The sequence below is a fragment of the Phaenicophaeus curvirostris genome, chromosome 2, assembly GCF_032191515.1.
Source record: "Phaenicophaeus curvirostris isolate KB17595 chromosome 2, BPBGC_Pcur_1.0, whole genome shotgun sequence".
In the NCBI taxonomy this organism is placed as follows: domain Eukaryota; kingdom Metazoa; phylum Chordata; class Aves; order Cuculiformes; family Cuculidae; genus Phaenicophaeus; species Phaenicophaeus curvirostris.
In genome coordinates this window covers 53,488,194-53,514,659 of record NC_091393.1, presented here as the reverse complement: position 1 = coordinate 53,514,659, position 26,466 = coordinate 53,488,194, and the positions used below count along the sequence as shown (strand labels likewise).

Here is a 26,466-nt window from a genome sequence, read left to right as displayed (position 1 = left end):
GAAGCCCACATAAACCCACAGGATGACAGCGTGGCCATCTGTCTGTCTCACAAGCATTGGCTCAGATGTCCTTAGTTCTCCTTGTATGAGAGATTTGTAGCACACAGCTGTAGCAGAAAGTGTTACCCATATCCTAAAGGCCGTTGCAAAAACCAAGTGATGCAGTTAGATAAGCATGCGGGGAGAGGCAGGCAGTTGCAATGTATGGGGCCACGCAGCAGAGGAGCTCCCCTCCACTAGGAGCTTGGCCCCTCTCACTGCCCACGCTCCCAGACTGCCTGCTTCAGACCAGTGGAAGGCTGCTTGAGGGTGAACCAAATGGGCATGACCTGACCTGCTATGCTGCCTCCCATGGGTAGCAGGTTGGGTTTTAGACACTTGTTCTCAGACCGCAGTTGGAGCTGGAAGCAAGGCGGAGCGGGTAGGGTGGTTGGCAGGGACAGGAGAGAGCAGCTGTGTCAAAACGAGAGACTCCTGCAGGAGGGGTTGTGGGGTTGGAGAATAATTGATCAGTGGATGAAATTCGTGGTGCTGATGTGAGAGTAAGGGAACATGGGAAGAGATGACGAAGAATAGCTAGAAAAAGAATCCAGGAAGCACAGGAAAGAAAATCAATAGATATAGTTTATGCTTTATAATTACTTGGTGAGCAAAAAGGCTACTATGAATGGGAGACAAAGCTTTCACATAATTTGGACAGCTCGATGGCACCCTCATTGCTCAGGTAGTTACATACCTGAATTGCTATGCCAGTCTACGTCCATGAGGATTCTTGGAGCTGTAGAAATTGTTTGAGTTTTTAATTAGTCTTTTCCTTGAAGAGAGGTCACTTCTGTGTAGTAAAGTTCGTATGTGCAGATGTTTCTTATCTTCTTGGAAAGGGAACTAGGAGGGTTATTTCAAGGCAGACAGGATAACCCTTATCTAGTGCTCTCCTTTTTTCAATTACTTCAAGATGTGCAACTTGTCACAAAAGAGCAAAGGCTTGTTTCCAGGAAAAGTGGCAGTTGAAAGTGTTGACAAGTATGTTATTGGAGGGGAAGGGAACTTGAAGAAACCTCTCAGAGTACCTGGTATCTTGTATTTTCATAGCAAGAAAGAGGCATGCATATGTTCTGGCTGCGAGATTACTCAGAAGAGAACAGCTAGTACAATCACCTAGCTATCTCTGGCACTTATTTAAAGGGGGATTAATTAGTCTCTGAGATGCCTGGGACATTCCACTAACTAGCAGGAACTTGAATTGCTGGTGAACACTAGCAAATTAGCTAAGGTCAGAGGAGATGAATCCCGCCTCCCTTCTTCCTCACTGCTGGAGATGCCTGGCACAGAAGAGTTGTTCAGCAGGTGTCCAGGCAGCGCTTTGGCAAGTTTTGGGCTACTTGGCAGAGCCGCGTGCTGTCTCCGAGTAGCAGCAAATACCAGCTCTCGTGCACTGTTTGGTTGCTGTACAGATGGAGTCAAAATGGCATTCCAGGCTGTCTTCTCTATGGTTGTTTATGACTTGTAGGGGTTTCAGGAAACACTGCTATTAATGTAACTGGGGTTCTTGAATGGTGCCGTTTCCGTCACTTCAAGAGCCATTGTTCTGTTGTGTGAAGGGCTGCAGAGCATTTGTCTGATATAGGCACATAAACATTTGTGCTAAGATGTATTGCCCTTTTTTAAAATTTTCTTACAACATTTTTTTTTCTGATCTATTGCTAGATACTTTCACGGCTTAACTAGTGAAGTTTAACCATAAGTCTGCACAAAGAGAACCCGATGATTCGAAACTGATCCAGGAGATTCATACATTTGCATTGGAATGAGAAGAGGAAATCTCTTCCTTTTTCTGGTGCAGAAAACTCGTCTAGTTATTACTATGCACTGCCTTCCTGCAAGCTATTCTCTGTAGTAATACAATTATCAGTGTTCACAGTGATAGCAGAAACCAGCTTTCCTGTGAAGTTGTGAATGACACTTCTGTTGAGGTGCCTCTTGATAGTCTGCCATTGTAGTTGCAATGGTAGTTGAGATATTAATGATGAACTATAATATGAATGTGAATGTAGTGTGAATTATAAAATGAATTATCTTTTGATTTACAAAATTTGTGTCTCTTGAGCTAATACTGCTCATTGAGATGGGGTTACCTCCTATATTTACAAAGAAATGGTCTTGTCTTGTTCTGTGGTTGGCCTTGTTAGACCTGTTAGATCATAGAATCATAGAATAGTTTTGTTTGGAAGGGACCTTAAAGATCATCTAGTTCCAAGCCCCCTGCCATAGGCAGGGACACATCCCACTGTATCAGGCTGCCCAAGGCCCCATCCAGCCTGGACTTGAACACCTCCACAGCTTCCCTGGGCAAACCTCTGCCAGTGCCTCACTACTCTCACAGTGAAAAAGTTCCTCCTTATGTCTAGTCTAAATCGACCCCTCTCCAGTTTATGGTCCTTGCTCTTAGTCCTATCACTACAAGCCTTTGCAAACAGTCCCTCCCCGGCTTTCTTGTAGGCTCCCTTCAGGTACTGGAATATTGCTATAAGATCTCCTCAGAGCCTTCTCTTCTCCAGGCTGAATAAGCCCAACTCTCTCAGCCTCTCCTCATGTAGGAGGTGCTCCAGACCTCTGATCATCTTTGTAGCCCTCCTCTGGACCCATTCCAACAGTTCCATATCCTCCTTATGTTGGGGATTCCAGACCTGGACACAATACTCCACGTGGGGCCTCACAGGAGAGGAATAGAGGGGCAGAATCACCTCCCTTGACCTGCTGGCTACGCTTCTTTTGATGCAGCCCAGGATATGGTTGGCCTTCTGGGCTGTGAGCGTGCATTGATGGCTCATGTTGAGCTTCTCGTGACCAGCACCCCCAAGTCCTTCTCTGCAGGGCTGCTCTCAATCACAATATCCCCTGTCGTGTATTGAAAACAGGGATTGCCCTGACCCAGGTGTAGGACCTTGCACTTGGCCGTGTTGAACCTCATGAGGTTCAGATAGGCACAGTTCTGTAGCCTGTCCAGGTCCCTCTGGACCTCTGGATTGCAGTCTTAACAACCCCTCCTAGATAGATTAAGAAATAGTCTTTTCAGTTTGCTGCTGGATAAGCTAAATGTGATCAAAGGTGCTATCCAGTGCTATTGAATCTGGTATTTGAAGCCAGGAACCGCTTCCTGCTTAGACGGTCCTTTGAGCAAGTTTATAGTTTCATGAATGTTTTCTATTTTTGTAACTGTGGCTTCTCAAATCATGGTTCATTAAAGTGAAATTAATCTAAACCCAGAGTTTAGGTTGTTTTGGTAGGGTACTCTAAAGCCTGATATTTTCCCATTGGCTTGTACAGAAGTGGTTGTGCTGGAAGGCAGTCTCTGCTGCCAGTTGAAGCTGTGCACTTGAGCAGACATGCAGGAGCTGTATGTTTCTTCTGAATTATTTTGTAACTTTGACAATAACATCATGAGTCTGAATAGATGCTGTTGCTTTATATTTGTTTGTTTGGTTATTTTTTTCTGTGAAATACTGATCAAAGAAATAGCTTTGACTGTTGTAGGATATACCTGCCTCTCTCTCCTTACCTTGTAAGATCCTAGAGAAGGATTAAATGCTGTAGTCATGGTGCTCAGAGGCACTATATTTGGTTGGTATGGGCAGTGGGTCTCCAACTATTGTTTTTCACAGACTAGCCTGTTTCCAGCGCATGTTCTTAATACCCTTCAGTTAGAAAATGGCAACACCTTCATTGCTCAGTACAGGGCTAGGCTAGGCAGGCTGTGTCCCACACCGGCTGGGGAAAACGGCAATTTCCACCCCTCCAGCACAGAATGTGCTGTTTTCTTGCATGTATTATTTGTGTTTCACAAATATTTCTTCTACTTGACACCATGCAAACAATGCCGTTTTGTTTTCTGGCTTTCTTTTCTCCTGTTCAAATGTTTGTGTTTAAGACTTGATTAGTTAAAGCACTCAGGAATATTAACCCAAGGAGAGCCTGCTTTTTTTGATGGCAAAACAAAATGTAAGGTGGATTGAGTGTAACCAGTATTTAACTTGTTCACAAATGAAGACTAAGATAATAGTCTGCACCTTGTTATGGTTTTCTTTCATTTTAGTGGGCTTTTTTGGGTGCATGAAATGTCTTAACATGCAGCAAGCATCATAAAAATCTAGCCTGACAAGCCAGCTTGAAATGCTGCTTTCAGCAATGTTTGCACGTTCTTAATGACTTTTTAGTAGATCAGTTGAGTAATTTCAGCAGCAAGATTCCAGAAAATTGCAGCTTGCCCATAGAGACCTATTGTATGTATTTAAGAACCATCTTTCTTCTGTTTCCCACCTGGTGGTTGGAAATGCGTTTTGCCTCTGGTTAGCTCTGCAATCTGGCTTTTTAAAAGAGGGCAACTCACACTGGTAACATTACCTCTGTTATCATTGCTATTTATTAACTTTTACTAGTGCTAGTTATCTTAGAGAGTTTTGTGATGGATAAAGTTACCCATCAGCCTCCTGGATGACCCAAACCCTCCCTTGAGACAGGAGACAGGGGTTCCCTGCAGGGTAGGCATTGGTTTTTGTACTTGCAAAGACTGAAGCAAAACGCCTTGTAACCTTGTTCCTGTGTGCTCCCCTTCAGGCTTCCTGAGCTTTCCTCAGCCTGCCAGGACAGTCCCCAGGATCCTTTGTGCTCAGAGAAGGACATGTTACCTTTTGTAGGAAAATGGTAGTGTGTCCATTTCAAATGAATAAAAAAAAATAAAATCAAAGACTGCCATGGGGCAAATAAATCTGGAAACTGTCCTGGCTTTAAATGAGGTGTTAGGTCTCTGTTGCCTGCAAAATGTATGTTATCCTTCTTCCTGCCATTTTTTTTTTTAATTATTATCAAAGTCACAGACAGCATTTTTGTCCTATTAGTTTATTTCAATCTGTGAAAAAAAATGAGATCTCTAGCTCTTTTGTCCACTCAAAGAATTTAGCAGAATGGGGAATTTGGTGACACTGGTCATGAAAACACTGAACCATGCTTGACGAATATCTGTAGAGGTTTCTGGACTCGGTCTCTGTTGCACACTAGGTAGCTGCATTGTTGTGAACTATAAGTGTCCCCAGGGCAGAGGTTTGATGAGGGGGCCTGTGGAGATCTGCTGCCTCAGCCCCTTGCCAGTCACCAGGACAGTGTCCTGCAGTGCTGGCGGGTCCCTGGGTGAAGAAGCCATGCCCTCTGCCACAGTGACCGTGAGGCTTCGCTCCTGGGATGAACCCTGAGAAAGGGGAAACCACCTGGGGCCAGTCAGGTCAGACCCTTACAAACATGGGGAGCGGGCTGGGATGTAAAATCTAGTTAATAAACACTCTAGTTTACTGGCAGAATAACACACAAACCTTTATAAATCATCTTTATTTGCCATCCCTGTTGCAGTACAAATCAGTGTCACCTTTTTGGTTTTTATTTTCTTCTTTCATCCTCATATTGTTCCTGCAAACAAAGAGGAAATAATTCTGACAATCATTTGTCGAAGGTAGCTAATAAAACAATGGAAGGATGTAGGCTGAGACATAAATGGGGTATTGTGGCAGATGTAGATGATTATTAAACAACTGATGTTTCCGCAAAGGCTTCTAATGGTAAACATAGCATGGAGTGAATCTGGATGAACTAATAGCAAAGCTTTATGGAAAATCTGAATGTGAACTACTTCTTTAACGTTCCATTTCCTGCTTTAATTGATGGAGTGTGAAGCTTTTATAGAAATAATTTGGAAAAGATCATTTTGCATCTCTGACATTAAGTACATGGTACAGACCAGGAACAACATGTTGCAGAAGGATTTCTTGAAAAGGACTCCTGATGATGATGCTTTTTTTAGAGATGTGACTGATGACAGTTGCTAAACTCACTAATATAATAAAGTCAAGTCGCTGTGGTAGAGGAATATCTATTTGTGTCTATGCAAACTATGTTTTTATGTGACTTTGCAAGAAAGAGGAAGGTGTTATCAGAGAGAGATCATTATGCTAAAGAACTTATGGGCCACACTCTCAGTTTTTCCCTAGCTTTCTATCAAATGTCATCTAATTTAGTTTTAGACTCATGTTTTCCTGCATTGGGAAATAAAATGCAAGGTTTGTACAATAAACACTGGGTTAAAGTTGAAATACTTGGAATTTGCACTTTCTGAGGCTCTGATATAGGTTGGCCCATCACCCTCTGTTTCTGAATTTGAGAGGGAAGAATAAAAAGTTAAGTGGGAATTACCCAAACAGAGCTTGTGTAGCATCTTACTACCATACTTCTGCAAGCATTATTTTGGATCCTGATAGCATTTACAAGCATAAACAATTTGTTTGCCTTATAGCGGCTGGTATTTTTGATGTATGGAGTGGTTGCTTGCAGTGGGGATAAAATAGGGTAGAAAATGCTGAGTAATGGGAATATCAATATTCTGCTGTAATACCTTAAAAATACAATACAAGTGCCAATACATGTTTTGTTTTTATAATAATCTGTGTTCTGCGACTATCAACCAATATATTTCAGACAGGAAGGGCCCTATCTTAAAAATTAAAAATAAGAGAAAATAGCATAAGTGTAATCAAAAGGTATGGACAGGAACCAGTTTCTCCACTGATCACCTTGAGCACTCCAGAAACATGGCGTAAAGCATAAAGCTAGAAGGGGACAGCATCAAACTTGCAAGTCGTTCCTATGGCTTCAATGTTTGCACGAACACCAATGAGTTCGTAGCAAAGCAGGGCTTTCTTTTGCAGCGCTTATTGTGCATGGTCACTCTTAGCTTCAGATCTTGTTCTCTGGTGGCTAATTAAAAGAGATTTTATTATTCTTGATCTTAGTTGTTTTCTCAACCCCCCTCCTTTGCCTTCCCGAGGGGGGGAAAAAAAAAAAAAAGCTGCTGCTCTGCTAAAGAAATCTGCTTAAATTAAGCAGTCTGTGCCAAGTTAAATCATTCAGCTATTTGTGCTTTTTGGTCTTTCATTTGAATAAACAGAGCCTTCCTGACGGCAGGGCAGTTCCTCAGGAATTCCTTTATGGTGAATTAGGCAGGGCAGTGATGAATAACTGAGGGCAAAGGAGGCACTGAACAGCGAACCAAATTGATTACCTAAGTCCTCAGCTAACTTCTATAGGGCAATTTTGGATGGGCCTGGTATCCTCTAAGGCATAGGTGGAGCCTAATCTGGCCCTGAGGGTCTGCTCTTGTTAATGTTTTCTGCATGTTATGCCATGCCTACATGAACCTTTAGAGGGCCAGAGCTCTGTAATGAATTAAGAGCTTGCAAGAAAGACCAGGAGCTGGTGTCTTTGCACAGTCATGGTTATAAACTCTAAGTGCATGTGGCGTGGTGGTGACAAGACAATGAAGTGTCAAGCCAGGTAGCCTCCTGTCACTGGCTGTCTGCCTCTCCACCCTCTGCTTCCCCATAAGCATACTCCTCGTGGGCAGCCAAGATGTGCTGCTTCTTCTCTGTGGTGACCTTCTTCATCAGCACATACGAGATGGATCCATTCAGGTGCTCAAGGATTCTAGGTGCTGTAGTGTCCTGCCCTCCTGTGCCCCTGTTTGCTTCTATGCCCCAGTGGACCTATGAGGGGAATAGACTAACACGATTTCACCATCCTGCTGTGCTTTGGGGAGAGGTTAAAGCATCTGTCAAGAAGCCTAGAAAGATTCTTTACCAATATTTTCTGTCTACAGAAAACCTGTGATTGGCCATATCCTGTTATAGGACAGAACATCAGATGTTGCAGAACATCATGGCATGAATTGTTTTTAAGTGCACTTGATTTCGTAGCAGTGTAATGTGTTCTCTGCCATTTGCGAGAATTGTCGTTCCTAGCAGACCCTTATTTTTTTTTCCTCTTTAATTAATTTTGGCTACTGATGCTATCTGTAACAGCAAAGCATCAAGTCATTCTGTAGGCATGTAGAGCATGTAGAGCGTTACAAAACCAATGTGCTGTCTCATCACCATCTTGAAAAGCTAAGGTGAATCAAAGGTTGTTTATTACACACATTTTTTTCTTTAATTGCCCTTTCATCACTTCTGAGTGGTCTTCTCAAGATTCATTTAAAATATGACCCGTTGTTACCCAAGTGGTTATGTTTGAAGAGGCTCTGCATTTAATATTGAGCACTGCTCCATGGTGAACACGTTGGAGATGTGATTGAAGATAGAGTGAGGAAATGAAATGCTGGACTTGGGACTGGGATGCGAGCAGGAGAAAGCATTGATTTCAGCCATTGGTTTATGCACTGCATGCTCATTGTGCTGATATGAAACCACGTCAGTACCATCCAGTATTTTCAGAGTTAGGTTCATGATGAAGTATGGTGCTTCTTATGGAAACTAAGCAGACATACTGTGAAATAAGCTTTGAAATGGATTTAGGAGCATCCCCACTGTCACTTTCCAAAGAGTGTGGACTTAGATGGGTAAGTCTTGATTCCCATGTATCACAGTTTATCTCTGGCCCAGCCAATTTTGGCAGCTAAAACCAAGCAGCTGGGCTCCCAATTCCCTTCCCCGCTGCAGGGAAGGGTGAAAGGAAATGAGAGGAAATGACTTGTGGGTTGGAAACTAAAGCTACCAGTTTAATAATAATAATAATAAAAATAGTAAAATATATACAAATATATGAAATCATGCCCACACCACACCTCTTATCCCTTGGTGACTACACGTCGCCCCAGATGCTGCCGGGCAGGCAACTTGAGTGTCAGGAGGGAGGCTAGACCCAAGAACTGGACTCAGGGACGCATAGATCCAGGACCGGGGGCAAACAGGCAGACAAGATCCTGACTGGACATCAGCCATCTCTCAGTTTTCTACCAAGTATGCCGTATGTGGCAATAATCTGTTGGTCAGTTTGGGGTCACCCATCCTGCCTGACCCTCCCTGTAGGCGTGACCTTTTTTGCCTCTTTGACTTAGGGCACTCGACTAGCTTGACGATGGCCTTGATTATAATAGCAATAAGTATAAGCAATGGCCTTTCTGCATAAGTGCCCTGTGTTATCACTTCTAGACAGAAGCTCTGTGTTAAAAACATGCAGTTAACTTTCGGAAGATGAAGTTACTTAGATGAGACTTAGCTGAAGTTAGAAAACTGATTCCGCTTTAGCTCAAACGAGAACACTGTGCTACTACAGCACAGTAGTGCTAGAAGTGGCAGCAGTCAGGCCGGGGAAGATTCCAGGCAGTGCTGTAGCAGCCCCTAGGCACTTACCTTTTTCATGAAAGAAGAAAATTTAAAAAGTACCAAGCTTTGAGGGTAACTTGAGCTCACAGTTTTTAATCAAATCTGTGCTTCAGGTGCCTATATCCTACAAAAACTCAGTGCCTGCTGGGGAATAATTTTGATATCTTGATTTTATTTATTTATTTTTATTTTAAATGGAACATTCCAGGGGAAGATGGCAAGAACAGTAGAGAGAAGATACACAAGGCAGCAGTTAGTTTTTCTATTCCTAAACTCACTGGTGGCAGATTGACACGCATAGTTTAGATTTACTCCTAATTTCCAGCTTCTTGCAAGCAACTGTTACTTCCAATGGCAAGTCTCAAGATACCAGCAAATTCCTGAATGAGTAATTTCTTTTTTTCTTTTTTTTGGAGGAAGGAGGAAGGGGATGCATTGTTGGAAGCTGTATTTCATTATCTTGGATTGGATTTGCAGAACAGAAATGAATTCTGACAGTGGCTTCTCCCTGCTTCTGGGATGAAGTTTTCATGCTCTGTAAAAAATATTTTCTGGGGCAGTATATTTCAGTCCAGTAAATAACTCTCTGTATCTTCATCAGAATTAAACGAGGAGCTACCCTGCTATAGAGAGCACATACTTATGTTGGAATTTGTTTCTTGTTATTTCAAATAAAGCAGAAATAGTAGATGATGTATGGAGAAACATGAAAAGGGGAAACACTGAGTGGGAAACAGAGTTCATAGACTATCCAGATCCACTTTTTTTTTTTTTTTGACTTGCCATTACCTTATGCAGAAAGTCAGTCTGATGTAGATGCATAGGTTGCCTGGTACAGAGGTCACACATGGAAGAGTTTGTCACATGCTAAATTTTGTGTTCAGTTTCTTTGCTTCTTAGTGCTATTTGTTGGAGAAGCTTATAGGAGCATGTGAAGCTTGGCTGGGCTCTGGCCAAGGAATTGCAGCTGGTCTCCTAATTAAAAAAAGGGAAAATTATGTACAGGTCTGTGGGGATCTGTCAGACAGATTTATTGGGCAGGATGGGGAGGGACTTAAAGCTATTGCCTCCTCTTAGTCACCCCCTCCCCATACAGTGTGCTAAGTTTCATGATATTTTTGCAGCTTTGTAAAAATCTTCATCTGGAGCACCCTTATCATCTCCCCCTTTTTACTAGTTCCTGCCTAGTTTGCAGCTCCTCCAAGTTCCAGTTAATGGCTGCATAATGCAGGAAATAACTTGTAAAATAATTTTATCCATATCAAAATAAGGGATTCTGCAGTTTAGAGCTGCTAAGTGACAGTCTGATCACCTTTGCAGTCTCCTATGCCTCCTTGGACGTGAGTAGGGAAAAAGACATCAAGATAGCCACTGATGAAGTCAAGAGAAGAACCCACATGTACTGGCTGCTCCAGTACCAGCTAGCTGGAATAATTAAAAGAATGGAAAAAAAAAATTTGTCAGAAGTTAAATATGTTGATTTATACTGGTCTCTGCAAAGCTTGAGTTCCCAAACAAGTTCTTGGGACAGTCCTTTGGACTTCCTGTTGCCGTTGTCCTCCTTGTACAGCCCAACCCTCTTGCCAGGACTGCAGGCAGAGGTGCACAGCAAGGGCACAGAGTTTAACCATTTATCTAATACTCTCACGGCTCTGAGGACTCATTTTGTCCCAAGCTAATCTAAAGAAAATTGCTAGCTGGGAGTGAAATTTGGCTTTGCAGTAGGTAACCTCATGATAATTTTGATTTAGCTGGTATTTTACCTTGAGGAATGTGAAAGAAAATCCATCAAAAAATATGTGCTTTTTAAAGGGAGTAGGCATCAGTTAAGCCTGAAACACTAGGTCAAGATACAGGACCTAGTAGAATAAAGATGTGTTAGAAGTTAAACTTGTGCTTAAAATGTTTTTATAGGTTTTCACAAATGAAAACTCTGAGTGTTCCAGTGGAGTACTCTGGCTGCAGTATTCTGGAGTGCATGCACCACCCTAACATATGTTTTTCAAAGCTGGGGGAATTATTGCATATTATGTCATTCTTCATTTCATGACACTGTTGATGCAAACCAGGACAGGAAGCTGGCTGGGATCATGATATATCACTTCTTTTTTTTGACTCTTGTCCTTGTTCCCTGGGAGGAAAAAAAAAGCATTAAAGCAAAAAAGAAGGATAGACTTTGAAATCTAAGTGGATAAATGCTTCCCTTTTGAGAGAAACTGTGGAAACTGTGCACATTTTCTCTAGTGTTCCTTACAATGTAACTCTTTGATGGAAAAAAAAATATTAAAAGTAGTGTTAAAAATTGTTTTATAGCTACTGTTTCCTTTTTGACCTTGCTGCTTGACTGTGATTACAGGAGAAGCTGATCAAGACATCTCAAGAGTTGCAGCTTCCTGGCATTGTCTGTCACAGGAATGAAGTGCAAAAGAATAGCTTTCCGTCATGAAGTATGTGAGAGTATATTTTAAAGTGTCCTTAAAAGACTTTTCTTTGGACATAATTAAGTAGATTCAAGGACCCAAGAGGCCAGACCAGCTAACAGATATCAGTCCTTAGGCTATTTTTTTTTTTTAAGAAAGTCAGCGTTTGATCTCAGTAACATTTCCTGTGTAAAATACTGGCGTGCCTTTTGGTGCTGGTTTGCTCTTCGAGTTGTTTACATTAGGAAGCAGAGTGATCTGAAGAATTAAGCATTTCTTTAAGGAAGCATTGTTTCTTTACAGTGATTTTATAAAGTTCCCCCTTCAGCAAGCAGCTGGAATCCAGCAGCGAGAGGCAGTAGAATTGATCTTCTGGTTTTCCTTAGCATCCCAGTCCTCTTTTCAACTACTACTTTACAGAGACAATGCTGTCTTGATTTATCTCAGGGCCGGGACAAAAGTGTTTCCCTTAATGACCTTGAATTTCTGCAGCCTCCTCCATGTGCAGGTTTGGTGTTTCAGCTAGATGTGCTCATCTTCCTAGCCAATGCAGAGACCAGCTGCCTTGCTTACAGGCTTGGTTTGCAGGACTTGGTGCTCAAATGCTTTGATTCGAAAGCTGTAGGTGGGTGAAGGGCAGCTAGTATGTTCAGCAATTTTGGTTAATTTTTACTTGGAATAACAACATTTTTATTTCCTTAGCCTCTGGCAGGATCACTGTCATGTAAACGCTAGTGTACACGCTTCACTGTAATGGAAATCGATGCCTAGGGTATCAAGATGGACCTCTTTAGTGTTCTTTTCTCTGCTGCTGAGGTCCCTCATCTGTAGTTGGGTAGTTAACTGCATACTGAAAATGTTTGTTTTCATCTAGAAAGTGACTCATGCACGGTTAAATTGCAGGTAGCAGTGCCACAAATTCATCACTTCCCAGGCTGTGTGAATGGATGTAAACAGAATGTACCCTGCTCTTGGGAGGTTGCGTGTAACCTTTCTTCCTCTTTTTCAAAACTGAGTTTATTCTGTTTTGGAAAGATGACATCAATAAGTCTTAGTCTGTTTTTCAGCTGGATATAAGAAATCTTGAAGTTAAATGATGCTGCATCTGAAGGGAAGAGCCTTGGAAAAGGAGGGATTTGGACTTGCCTCCTCATGCAGTGCCTGTGTGAAGAGGCCCCTGACTGAGTGTGACTATTGTGCGAGCATGAAAATGGCATTTTGTCTGATTCTTATTATGTAATTGCATTACCTTCATGTGTGGCCTGGGAAAGGAAATGGGAAGGGAGAGCAGAGCAAACCAACCCACTTACCTCCCTGATGGTAAACCGGAGTTTTAAATGTGAACTGATTTGGTGCAGGAGGAAACCAGACCAAGGTCTGACATTTCTGACTGCGGCCTTTGCCACGTTCAAATCCTGTATGTGCATGGAAACTGGGCTTCATCAGCACGAGAGGGTTTGGAGGGGCTTGTGCTGCCATGCTAAGGTGCATTTATATACATTAGTAGTCAGTGTGTTTGCTCAGCTATTACAACCACAGTGATGACCAGTATTTTTATTCTGGTTTTTTTTGTGTCATAACTCAGAAATGACAAGGTCATCACATTATCTTCTCTTTTTGTTTTTATTGCTAAAGCTGAGCTGGGGTTGTTTAGCCTGGAGAAGAGGAGGCTGAGGGGAGACCTCATTGCTCTCTATAACTATCTGAAAGGAGGTTGTAGAGAGGAGGGAGCTGGCCTCTTCTCCCAAGTGACAGGGGACAGGACAAGAGGGAATGGCCTCAAGCTCCGCCAGGGGAGATTTAGGCTGGACATTAGGAAAAAATTCTTCACAGAAAGGGTCATTGGGCACTGGCAGAGGCTGCCCAGGGAGGTGGTTGAGTCACCTTCCCTGGAGGTGTTTAAGGCACGGGTGGACGAGGTGCTAAGGGGAATGGTTTAGTGTTTGATAGGAACGTTTGGACTTGATGATCCGGTGGGTCTCTTCCAACCTGGTTATTCTATGATTCTATGAAATGCATACGAGAAGGACAACATGACTGTTAAGATAGAATGAATTGGGAAAATCAGAAAGGACTTGATGGTTTGCATGGCTATTTTGGTTATTGAGCAGATAATCCCAAGTTGCTAAATTTATTTTGCACTGGGCATCTTCCTAGAACTGGGTTTGTCCTCCTTGGTTATTTACCATGAAAAGCTTTGTTTTGCAGCTGAGAAGCATTTGTCGTGCTTGTTTTTTTGTATATCAGTAAGTCACATTATAAAGAATCATTTTTGTTTAAACATTTTTATGTCTGTACCTAATTATAGCAAATTATTAATGTGGCACTTTTCTGTGTACATCTACACATGATATTTTCATTCGTTGTTAATCTGTTGTTAGTTGTGTCAAGTTATATTTTTCTAATAAATTTGAATTATATTTTAAATGGATCAATAATGTATTTATTTTAGTTTGTTGACCAGAATGTCTTAGTCATGGTTACAAGAGGAGAATGGAGTAAGCATATCAAAATATGCAATTATTTAACTGAACTAACGGAAGTTCGTTCAGAAGACCCATGGGAATAGGCTTTGCTCCCTTCCTTCTCAGCCCCTTCCATGCCAGTTGAGTGGGGCTGCTGCTGGTGGGAAGAGAAGCTAGAAATTAGCAGACCTCTCATGTTCCTGTACCACTGTCTGTAAGCACTGGGCATGTCCTGGCCTGCAGCTCCTTATGAAAAGAGCAAATGATAACAAATAAGGAAACAACTAAGCAATACCTGGAAGCCATGTGATGTTGGCCAAAGACGAATTTATCGTAGAAGAAAAGGAACAAGTAGGACAGACATGAGTGTTTGAGGATAAAGATGAGGAAAAAGATTAAAATTTGCCATGTGGAAGATGTGTTTTAAAGCAAGTTAAAAGGAGGCACCCTAAGATACATAGTCTGAACACCAGTGTTTTGTATTCTTTCTTTCTTTCTTTCTGTTTTCTTTGTTTTGTTTTTTAACTTAACCTTGGCAAAATCAGTTGTTTTATGTGCTCTAAACTCCCACCCCTCTCGTTCTACAAATATTTGGTGAAAACTTTATGAACACTGAGCAGTCTGTGAACTTAGTCCAGGCCTTGACAACAGTTTTATGGTCTGATTAATGACCTGTATTACTGTAGGTGTGGGTTTCCTCTTATGTTTGCTGGTGGTATAACTAAAACTTCCACAGATGTGGTTTTTGCAAAAAAAAAGTCCAAAAACTGACCCCAAAACCCAAGGACATGCTCTCTTAAGGTGCAACTTCCAATGAGAAAGCAAAATGGAGAACTTCCTTCCCAAAAGCTAAAGAAGGAAGAAATATATATATATCCTATAGAGTAATGACCACTGGCTCTTAAGAACTAACAATCTTGGAAGCTTAAAACAGGGAAAAGCAGAGTAGATGCTACGTATTGAAGTATCAGAGGAAGGAAAGCTGTGCTAGTATTCATTTTAACTTTTGGTTAGGCAAATAGGATTAGCTATGGTGGATTAAAATGATCAGGTCTGAATTTTACAAGTAGGAGCCCAGACCATATGTCTTTGGGTAGTCCCATCTGGATTCAGATGTTTTTAGTGGGAAAATGAGACAGTTTCTGATCTGTTATGGGGTTTTTTTGGGGTGAGGAGGGAGTTGCCACGGTCTGAGTTTGTTCAGTTTACGAAGTTCCTGCTGGACCTTAAAGTCCAACACTTCACATAACCTTCATTGTCTTCAGAAATATCTGGCATGACCGATTTTTTAGAAGGAAATATTTTTTTTTTTTTCCTCTCCCCGCTGATCCCTAACTGACTTATAAAAGTCACGCAAATCTTCCACATGCTCTTGAAATGCAGATTTTTTGGTTTCCTTGCTTTCCTGAGTGCTCAGAGGTCTAGTCTTAAGCTGATGATACAGAGGAAGCAAAGAAACAGATGAAACTATATTAAATAGATGAATTAAACACAGTGGAGCAGTCTGTTTTTCCTTTTTCCCAGCACCTCTTTCTTTGCTTCTGAATAATTGCAGTGATTACATTAGAGTTATTTTTAATATAAAACTACCAGTCAGACACTGTTATGGTGGTCTTCATCTGCAATGCAGGTGGACTTGCTTTAAAATATCACAAAAGTGTTTTGTTTTTTTTCCTTTAAAGAAAAACCTAATATGCATTTAAATGAAAAATCTTATGTATGGCTTTATGGTTTAGAGTCAGACAAATGTGAATTCATTAAGTTTTGCACTTAGTTTTGGTGAGAATGGGTTCATCCTTTTCCCATCTTAGTCCCCAGTTCTGCTATCAGCCTGGAGCCTTAGAGGATAAAGTTACTGTTTCGTCTGTCACATGATTTGGATTCTAAATGGCTGCATTACCTCATATTGTACAAAATAACAACAGAAACTGAAAAAAAATCACACTGGGCAAGACTTATATTATAAGGGAAAGTGAAAGGAACTGGTGATTCTAATCTCCAGGGATGAGAGAGGAAAAAAGGAATACAATGGCTGAGCAGCCTAAGCCAAGCAGAGGAAGAAGGTTGCTGTTTATGGGTTTTGTAGGAGTGGCTACATAAAGCTTGGTATAATGTGAAAAATGCAATAATACAGAAAGAAAGGAGAAGTTGGTAGTTCTAAATGTAAATATGCGCATAACAAAAGAGTCACACAATGCTTTTCCCTAGGGAAATTATATTTCTTGGTTAGTAAATTGTACTTTTGGGGTTGCCAGAATTTCTGTTTCCCAGATTAATAACATGATATGGTTATCCTAGTCCATGTTGTACACTTGCCAGAAATGCCATTATCTGAGTTTGTGCTCTGAACTCAGGTATTTTTTTAACACAGCTTCCATTATTTTGAAAAGACTGGTCTCCCTGCTGACCGTACCTGAGACAAGCTTGATTATAAAAAAAAAAAGCAACCAACCCCAGAACAGACTAGACAAGCAGTCTTCTTGCTCTTCTGTCTCTAAACACTGATGAGGCTACACTTGGAGTATTGTGGCCAATTCTGGGCTCCCCAGTAGAAAAGAAAAATAGAGGTACTAGACAGAGTCTGATGAAGGACCACAAGGATGATGAAGGGACAGCTGCACCTCTCCTTTGAGGAGAGCTGGGGCTGTTCAGCCTGGAGGAAGGAAGGCTCTGGGGGATCTTGTTGATGTGTATAAATACCTGAAGGGAGGGTGCAAAGAAGACAGAGCCAGGCTCTTTTCAACAGTGTCCAGTGACAGGATCAGAGAGAATGGGCACAAACTAAAATACAGGAGATTCACTCTGAGTGCCAGGAAACACTTCTTTTCTGTAAGGCATGAGCCTTGGTTAGTTGACCATTCCTGTTGACTGGTAATGGTGTTGCTCATAGTTTAAATTGTTCATTTCTGTGTGTCTTGACAAAGTGGCAAGGAACAAACTAAAAAATGTTTGTAATCTCTGCAAGGGTCACTGCTGAGTTTTCACTTTCGTTCATGCTGAGGTGTTAGCTTGGTTGCTCTAGCAGCTGCAAACTGTTTAACAGGGCTTAATCTGGTTTATTAAAAGCAATGTACTGTTGCCACACTAATGGCATATTTTCACCCAGTTTTTCAGATGTCAGTGGGTCTAACAGCTGTCCCTACTGGAGAGGACTTCTTGCATGCCAGGGGAGAAGTCCTTGCAAATACAAACCACCATGCTGAAAATGAGGTGCTCTACATATGTTTGTGTGTGTATGTTCATTTATACATTTCATAATTATCAACCTTAGTAGTTTGTTGTTAGGAAAATGGTAAGTCACCAGAATGTGTTGCAAGTTTTAACACAGACTTTGTTTTTTACACTATTTCACATTTCAAAAAAACCCTATTTTATTAAACACATTATTTATTAAAAGTTTCAGGCACCTCTGATTACTAAAAGTAGCTGTTTGTCCAAATGAAAATATTACAGCGGAACAACTTTGATAATGTAAAGCTGAAACGCAAACTAGAGTGTGGATTTGGTTTGTTCCAGACACAATTAAGTGAAGTTTTGAGATGCAGACATTCCTAGTTTTTGAATATTGTTCAAAATCTAGGTCCAGGCATGAATCTTGTATTGGAAGGTTGAGCAATTTATTTATCACTGGGGGATATTTAACAAGTTTTGTTGGGACCTGGAAAATAATGACTGCCAAATATTTCTGATGAACACAGAAGAGTTAAGGATTTCCTGGGTATGGCCCTCAGGTCATTTCATATGTCACAAATACAGCCTGCAAGGAGAAGTTGCAGACTGTCTCATACATTGCAAAACCAATATCAGCGTTGATACACTTGGTACGTAGCGAGTGTGCTAGGTGAGCAGAGTGTTAGTTTTCTGTATTTAACTCTGCTAGAGTTAGACAAGATGATAATATGTTTTCTGTAAAGGTAATCTTTTCTGGATTTTATTTTTTTTACTTTATTTTCTCAAATTTGCAGAAAAATAAAGATGTAATAATCTGAGTTTAAGGTGAGACAAGGGATGTGTTTTAATGTGTTAGCTCAGTATACCTTGCCTGCCAAGCATAAAGAATACAATGCCTAAAGTTAGGCATATTTTTAAGGACTATACTGAAACGAAAAGCAGATCTGGATGACTTCATCCTGTGGGTACTTTCACTGCTTTTGGCCTGATCCAAAGCCCACAGAAGTCAGTGGGAGCCTTTCCATTATCTGCAGTTGGCTTGAATTGGGCTCTATCTTTGTAATGCCATTATGTCAGCAATAGTATTTCAGGAAGTGGAAAGCCAGCTTGATAAGGTGAGAGAGAGCAGGCAGGGCTCAGAAATCACTGCTTTGGAGCAGACCGTGTAGGCTTGAGCATTGTTTAGAAAGAGTAAAGCACTTTGGAAACAGATCTGCTTCTGCAAATTGCTTAGGGATACTGAAGTCAAAGAGCATCCAAACATGGCTTTGTGGGTTGCTTTTACTGCAAATAGAGTTAATGTTTCATTATATATGGAAAATTGCTATAGAATTCCCCTCTGGGCCTCATGGAAAAAGTGAACCAATAAGAACGTTAATTGTAACCCCTTTCTCAGATGCCAGGAAAGAGTCCTTGAAGCTGCCATACCCTAACAAGATACTCTGTTGAGGTCAAGAACATTTTTTTTTTTCTTCCCTGGTCTGAGCTTTCTACCTCAGGCAAGGAGAAAGGAGCTCAGATTAATTGAGAGAAAATAGGAAACAGAAAATGCTGATGCTTTGCTTGTTAACTCACATGAAAACTGGGATGCGTGTGAGGAAAGGCTTATGCCTTTCCTGCAGTCATCATAGTTCGAGCGAAGAGTCCCTTGACTTTGTCCCTGGGAGGTAGGTGGAAGCAGGGTGACCACATCTGGCCACCTCTGTTCCAGGGGGACTGCAGGTGGGTCTGTGCTGGGACCAGGGCATGTGGAATTTCACAGTGACCCAGACATTATGAACTGCTGCATATTGGAGTATTAAGGATTACATCCTTAAGTGGCATAGCTTTGAAGGCAGTAAGTATCGGAAAAAAAGGACCTCAGAAACTCCTGGTCTCTGATTCCCTTTTGTCCCTGAGCTGGAAACTAAAGCCTAACTCTGCTGCCCTCCATGTGGCTCAGTCTGGAAGTGGGAAAGGATGCTCTGTACAGACAAAGCAAGAGGAAGAGCAAATCCCTGGCCACATGACTTTGCCGATGGTCTTAGGCTTTTTGCATAATGCTATGCTTTTGTTTCTTGGGAGGGACCCCACCTCTCCCTTGCCTGAGTGTAAGCATGTGTAGGAGGCTCAGTGGGGGGTGTCTTGCTGATTTAATCCTTACATGTTGTTTGCCTGTGTATGGGACAATTGCATCCGTAATAATCAATCTTGCATGCTCTCAAATAGGAAAATGCTGTGTATGATCTAAACTGCATGCTGAAATGTGGTTATTGGAAATGAATTTTATGGCTGAATAGGCTGGTATATTGTCTCTTTGCTTTTTCGGGCTTTTAAGTTATTTATTCGTGATGTCATACTGGCAAAATAGTTTGTGTCTTTCTGTTTAGCTCACTGACTTAGTCTTCTCCTTCTGGAAAAGTTTATATGCACATGCCTTTTTTTTTTTTTAATGTAAACTGGAAGTTTACTCCTTGTTCATATTAATTGAAGTTGTCTCTGTAGCATCTTTTTAAAGAATGGGAAAGCAATTTCTGAACTTCCATGTATTAAGGTAATTTATTTTTGATGTTTCTTCTCCACATTGGCTGTTTAGGAATGGAAGTAATATTAATTTTGAAGTTTTCTTCCATTTGTCCTTCTATCAAGCTGGCAATTCCCTGTATCTGTGGTGTTCCATATGGTAGTCTACTAAATATTTACATGTCTTCCTTTGTTGCATTTGAATGCATTTGTAAATCTATCTCTTCTCACACATGGTCTGTGTTTTGGTAATAAAGGTCTTTTGCAGACATTTGTAATTACTACACTAACATTCCTTGCAAAATTTATGTGAGGAACTTTGGGTGTTAAAATTTTGAAGGGATTCCAAATTTTAGAGGTCTCCTGGCACTGTGAAGAAAATAAGACAGTCCTGTTGATTATAAGACTGCTGTGTTTTTTCCCATGTTCAGAAAGGCTAGGATTACATGAGATAGTTACTGCCGTAGAACATTTGATAACTGTTAAGATAAGTGACTGAGAAATAATCCATCATAAGTAAACATCATAAGCTGTTACAGTGCTTCCTTACTAATAGGAAGGACCCTTTCATTCTACAGAAGATAGAAGTGAGAGTATCTTTGAATGATCTGGCTTTTTGAGTGTCACTTGTCTTTAACCTGTCCTGCTGCTACTGTAGTTTCTTTATACCTGTCATTTTCCATATGGTAGATGAGAAGAAAATCACTAAATAGCTATTTTGCTTCCTCCTCCCCATAACTTCCCATATGGCGAGATGCCTATTGTTGCTCACTTAGTGTTCAGGCTTGAAACAGCATGTTTCAAATTTCTCTTTAATACCGCTTGTTTACTTCATTTGCTAAGTGTAGTGCTTATCAGTAACATATGTCCTCTTTGTTTAAAGTAAGGGTTTTAAAAAATGTTAAGACTGTATACTGTGGTGCATGTCTTTGCAGAAGCCGGTGCCCTTGTCTTTCATTGTACAATGGCGATAATAGAAGCCTCTTGCATACTTAGCTCATGTGATTAAAATGGGACACATTGTGATGTTCTCCTCAATTAGCATGATTGGTTCCCGGGGAGCAAGGGAACCCTGGCTGTGGTAGTTCGCATTTTCCCCTCTAATGAGTAGAAAGAATCTTTTGAGGATTGCTAAATAATTCAGACCATTAGGAACCTGTCAACTTAAATAATGCCCTCTCTGACCAGAAAAATAGTTGTGAGCAGCTGGACACCCTGGCAGATGTTGAATTTGTTCTCAATTGTTTGCTCTGCTTCAGGCAAATAGCTTTGCAGCCACTTATAGAATTTGGAGTTTCTCTGTTCAGGTGGTGTATGTGGGTGTGATCAACACATTAGCCAGCTGACTTCTAGCTTTTATACCCCAATATTTCTTTTAGTTAATTTATTGGTATTGTTATAAGCTGATAATATTGCCATTTACCACCTTTAGTAGGCTTGCCAGCCAACTGTAAAGAGAAACCACAATCAAAGCTTAAAATAAAAGGTAAACAAACACACCCCCATTTGACTTTATATTCCTTCATTTGTGTTAATTCCTTATTTTGCATTTTGAAGTGCTTCTCTACCAACAGAAAGGTTAGAGGTATTGTCAAGCAGAATTTGCTGTATACTCCCATAACACTAGGATCTGAAACTTCAGGGGAGAGATTCATGTCTTGAAACTTCCTGTAAAATCACATGCAGGACTACTTCAGTTAAAATTCATGGTACAACAAGATCTATTCTACATGTCTTTTGGAGTATGCTATTGAAGCAAACACTGATTTGACACAGTTTTCTTAGAACCTTTGCCATACTTATCCTTCTGTAACATTTATTTATGTCTGCAGAATTTTCTAATTTAATTGGTGAACCAATGATCAGTCTTAGAATGAAAAATTATTTAATACATTTGGTTAGAAAACAACCTCTTAAACCTTCCCACTGCTGGTTGACTGTTTGTGCTCCTGTCTTGAATGGGTGATAGCAAATAGTCTTACACAAGCAATTAGCTGGTCTGTTGGATCAGTTAATGGAACAAGCTATGGTAGCAGTGCAATGTGAGAAAACATCTGTGCTTTATAAATATTTATATTGTAAGTTCTCCTAGTATATTCTTGTGACAAATTACTCCACCTTAAAATATTTTTACATGTTTAATGGATGTACTTTTTTTAAATGGCATGTATGAAGGCTTCAGTTCTCATATCTTAACTTAATGTGTTCAAAGAAACCTTTCCACTCCTGTTTTTGTGAGATTTATCTAAGTTTTAGATTTTTGTTCATGCAAAGTAACAGTCTGAAATTGAGAGCATTTTTACACCTATCTGTTGTAGTAAGAGAACTTTCAGTTATAACTCAGAAGATCAAGTTACCTAGTTAATTAGAATTACCTAGTTAACTAAAATTTGTTACTGTCCATTGTGTGTTGAAAAAGTGTATAACTGAAGTAGGGTGCTTATCAAAAAAGAGCATCAGTTTTGCTCTAATGTTATAGAAAGTAGCAGGGGTTGTTTAGCCTGGAGAAGAGGAGGCTGAGGGGAGACCTCATTGCTCTCTACAACTACCTGAAAGGACGTTGATAGAAAGGAGGGTGCTGGCCTCTTCTCCCAAGTGACAGGGGACAGGACAAGAGGGAATGGCCTCAAGCTCCGCCAGGGGAGATTTAGGCTGGACATTAGGAAAAAATTCTTCACAGAAAGGGTCATTGGGCATTGGAACAGGCTGCCCAGGGAGGTGGTTGATTCACCTTCCCTGGAGGTGTTTAAGGCACGGGTGGACGAGGTGCTGAGGGGCATGGTTTAGTGTTTGATAGGAACGTTTGGACTTGATGATCCGGTGGGTCTCTTCCAACCTGGTTATTCTATGATTCTATGAAAATACTTCTCAGAAGGGGTTCCCTTCTTGATCGTGTATGTCAGTATTTCTCTGGTTTTTTTTTAAAATGAAGTTTTTACTGTTAGTTCTGAAGAAAAAAAAATTATTAAAAATTTGGAGCCTCAGAGACCGTGCAGGGTGAGCCTCTCTGCAGCAGTACCCACCACCACTTGTGAAGGCTGCCTTGGTCTCAGAGGTTAACTCTGGTTAACTTGATGGTATCAGCTGCTGAAACGGCAGCCCTGGCAAAACAACCTCCCATTTTTATTGCTGAGCACGACATTATATGGTGTCAGGTATCCCTCTGGTCTGTTGTAGTCGGCTGTCTGTCCTGGCTGTTGTCCCCTCCCAGCCTTTTCCCTACCCCAGCCTACTTGCTGGCAGGGCAGAGAGAGAAATGGAGAATGCCTTGATGCTATGCTGGCACTGTTCAGCAGCAGCAAAAAAAATGGTGTAGTATCAACACTTTTTTGGTCACAGGCCTACAACATAGTACCATAGGGACTGCTATGAAGAAAATTAACTCTATCCCAGCCAGACCCAGCACAGGAGAAATGATCGATCATTGCAGGCCAGGCTTCTCGCATCCAGTGTGCTTAGTCATCTTAATTGAGGAGATGGATTTACTGTGTAGGTCATCTCTTTTTCTTTCCCAATTGATTTCCCATTTTTCAGTAATGCCTCTGCCACATGCGCTGCCATCACATGATGATACTTTTATCTTTCTTCATTTAATTATACTGAAATTAATAAGACAGTAACCAGAGGCACGTTGATTCACCAACTAGTCTCTGTAACTCACTTGAAAAACAGATCATAACCACAGGTGGTAAGCTCATGCGTGTAGCGGTGTTAAAAAAACATGCAACATAAAAATAAAGGAAAAATTTCATTTTGCTTTAAACATCAGGAGTGGTTTGTTGTGTACCTTAAATGTCAGTGGGTTTTCCCTGTTTTGGATGCTGAGAAAACCCATTTGAGAAGAGCAAAGGGTGCAAGTGGAGAGCGTCTGGACAGCAGCCCCGCTCCTCTGCTGTGCTGGGCTAGGTCATGCTGGCTCCACAGAGGTGGAGATGGGGAGCATCCCTTTCATCTCTTGTATTACAGCATTTCACAGGGAGAACAGGAGACTGACAGGAACGTGGTAGCCACGTGGGGCATCGTAAATATTTGTGATAACTTGGAGTATAAAATTGTGCTCATCTGCATAGTTTTTATTGCTTAATATCTATTCTGACCTATGGCCAGAGCTGTTAGACTTGTATTAATGCTGTCATTCAGTAAATGAAATGGTCTGCTGGGGTCTGTGAGCTCTGGTGAGAAGGAACAAGCTATACAGGAAGCTCAAAGGCTCCTGTATACTTTATCCCAAACTCCTCTGAATCAGAACTAAGTAATGAATGACCTCAATTATTTTTGCCCTTTTCTATCTGATAAACACTTGGAAGTGAGACGAGGAAGCTGAGTGGGTGAGCGCTGTTTTGCAGAATGGTGAGAAGTTCTCAGAAATTGAATTGACATCTTCTAGAGGAACTTCATGTTGTGTACAGTTTCCCTTCACTGCTGGCTGATTGGGAGACTGCTGCATTTCTTGTGAAGTTCCCCTACAAGACTAAAGATACCCAGGGTGGACCCTGGATGATTAATGGGAATATTTCTCTAGAAGATGTTGCGCGATTCAAATATTTTAGTCATGAAATCAACAAGGCTTCAAAACTCATCTCTAATTATGATCTTGTTGACAATAACATGTAATTATTTTTAGCAGCTTAGTTACACTTAGTGTAGCACAACTTCCTAGCTTCCTTGAGAGCTCTACTAGAGGTTTCTGATTTGAGAAACAGGTATTTAACGTACAACCTTCATTATATCATTTTAATCTAGAGTGTTTGTATAGCCAGCCTGCTATCCAAGACACAACTTTTATTTTTAATTCCATTACGGACTTCCCTGCACAAACTATAGTTTGTTTTTACTGCAAACCAGAGATGTTAAGAACCATTAAGCTAGCAGAGACACGCATTAACACGAGCTACGGAGCTTCCTGTTACTGTACTAAAAGACCTTTTAATTTCTTATGTGACCTAGTAGTTCTCTAGAAAATGAGGATAGTGGCACCCTTCTCCTTCCCAGCAACGTTTGTGGAAGATAGTGAATCATATTAAACTCTTATTACCACGTGAAGTATTTATCTATTGCTCAGCATAGAGCTTGCCTACTCCGTGTTCATCTCCAGAGAATATTTCATTATCAGTTTGTCCCGAATTGATAACAACAAGGCAGCAGGTGAGAAAAGGGTGATGAGGTGGATGTGAAGACTCAGTTTTGAGGGTGTAATAAGGACGGACCCACGTGCTGTAAGCCGCAATTTAGACTGTACCAAAGCCCTGTCAGCCTGTCCTGCCTGCTCCACAAGGGACAAGGCAGGAGGAGGCTCCATGGTCAGGAGAGGCACTTTAGCAACCATGAGTTGGAGAATGTTTAAGCTCCATGTAAGTCAATTAGAGGTCAGAAAAGTATGCCTTCAACATGTAATGTCAGTGTGCTGAAAGTGTAATCAGTTAAGTACATTAGAGGTGGAAGCAAAAATAAAAGAATGTGGAGGGTATTAGCTGGAGTCTTGAGACCAAACTTCATGAGTGTTGGTTGGCTTGTCACAAAAAGTGGGAATGCATTGATGAAACTGGTTGATAAAACGTGGGTGACATAGTAAATATACAGGTCGATTAGTAATAATGTAGTAAATAACTAAATGACCCTGAAGGCTGGAATGATAAAATGCAGTGAACTTGAAGAAGGAGATGGTACAGGGTTGAGTGCTTTGCACTTACAGCAAGAATGCCTGTTGACATTTGGGAGTCACTCTCTGATAATGAAAGAGGAAGGGACTGGACAGCTTTATTACCCTTTGCAGGAAATTCCGTGAAGCATTAATATAATTCATCTGGGTTCTAGGTTGTGTTCATCCAGGTATCTTTCCTTGAGTTAGTGAAGAATTACTATTATTGAACAGGGTGCTAGAGAAGCATCTTTGGGAATAATATATATACTTCTGAACATTTGCCTTTAAGAAACATAAATTCAACAAAATAGGTAATGATTAAAGTCTTCTGGGCTGGTTGGAGGCTAACCTTATCTAAGGAATTGTTCGAACTTGGTTTATTTAATCAGCTATGCAGTGGACTCTTGGAAGAGATGCAGTACTTTGTGTGAGAAGGGGGATGGGAGCAGAGGTGAACTGTTGCACCTGGGAGAGATTTAATGTTTTGACTTGTGAGCTGTCATTGCTTCCATGTTAGTCCCAGGGCTTGGATCTGGCCTGTTTGTGAAATAGTTGGTCCACAGCAATGCAAAGTGAAGAGAATACAACTGTACTGGGAACAAGAAAAAGAAAATAGTCTGCTTTTCACAGATGGCAAAGTTGTTACCAGAACAAGCAGATGTGAAGCCCCCAGACATATATATTCAGGCATAGAATTAGGTGTATGCTCTATTAGGTTTTACAAAAACTAACCTGTAGAACTCACTTATGGAAAAGTTAATTGAGGTCAGTAGAATTCAGAGAAGGATTTGGCCTTTGAGATGAGGAAAGCGTATTTGATGCTACTGTTGTCAACCCGTGAAGTCTGAGAAGAGATCCAAGTTGTTGTTTTCCATTGGAGGAATTAACTGTAACTGGGCTTTGGAGCTGAAATAGAATTTTGTCCTAAATTATTCCAAAGCTGCTGGGTTCTGGAGTTTCCTCTATAATGAGACAGGATAGTGGACAGCAGCACAACAGAGGTCCACTTTTAGGTGGCAATTCCCATGTTACTATGCAAATCGTTATTTCATTTTTGTGGACATAAA

At 40.9% G+C, this 26,466-nt stretch overlaps 1 protein-coding gene across 3 annotated transcripts in view; it reads left to right on the top strand.

Moving 5' to 3' along the window:
* Positions 1 to 26,466, top strand: part of TIAM2 (TIAM Rac1 associated GEF 2) — a 135,670-nt gene that overhangs the window by 12,539 nt on the left and 96,665 nt on the right. The gene's annotated exons all lie outside the window — the stretch shown is intronic.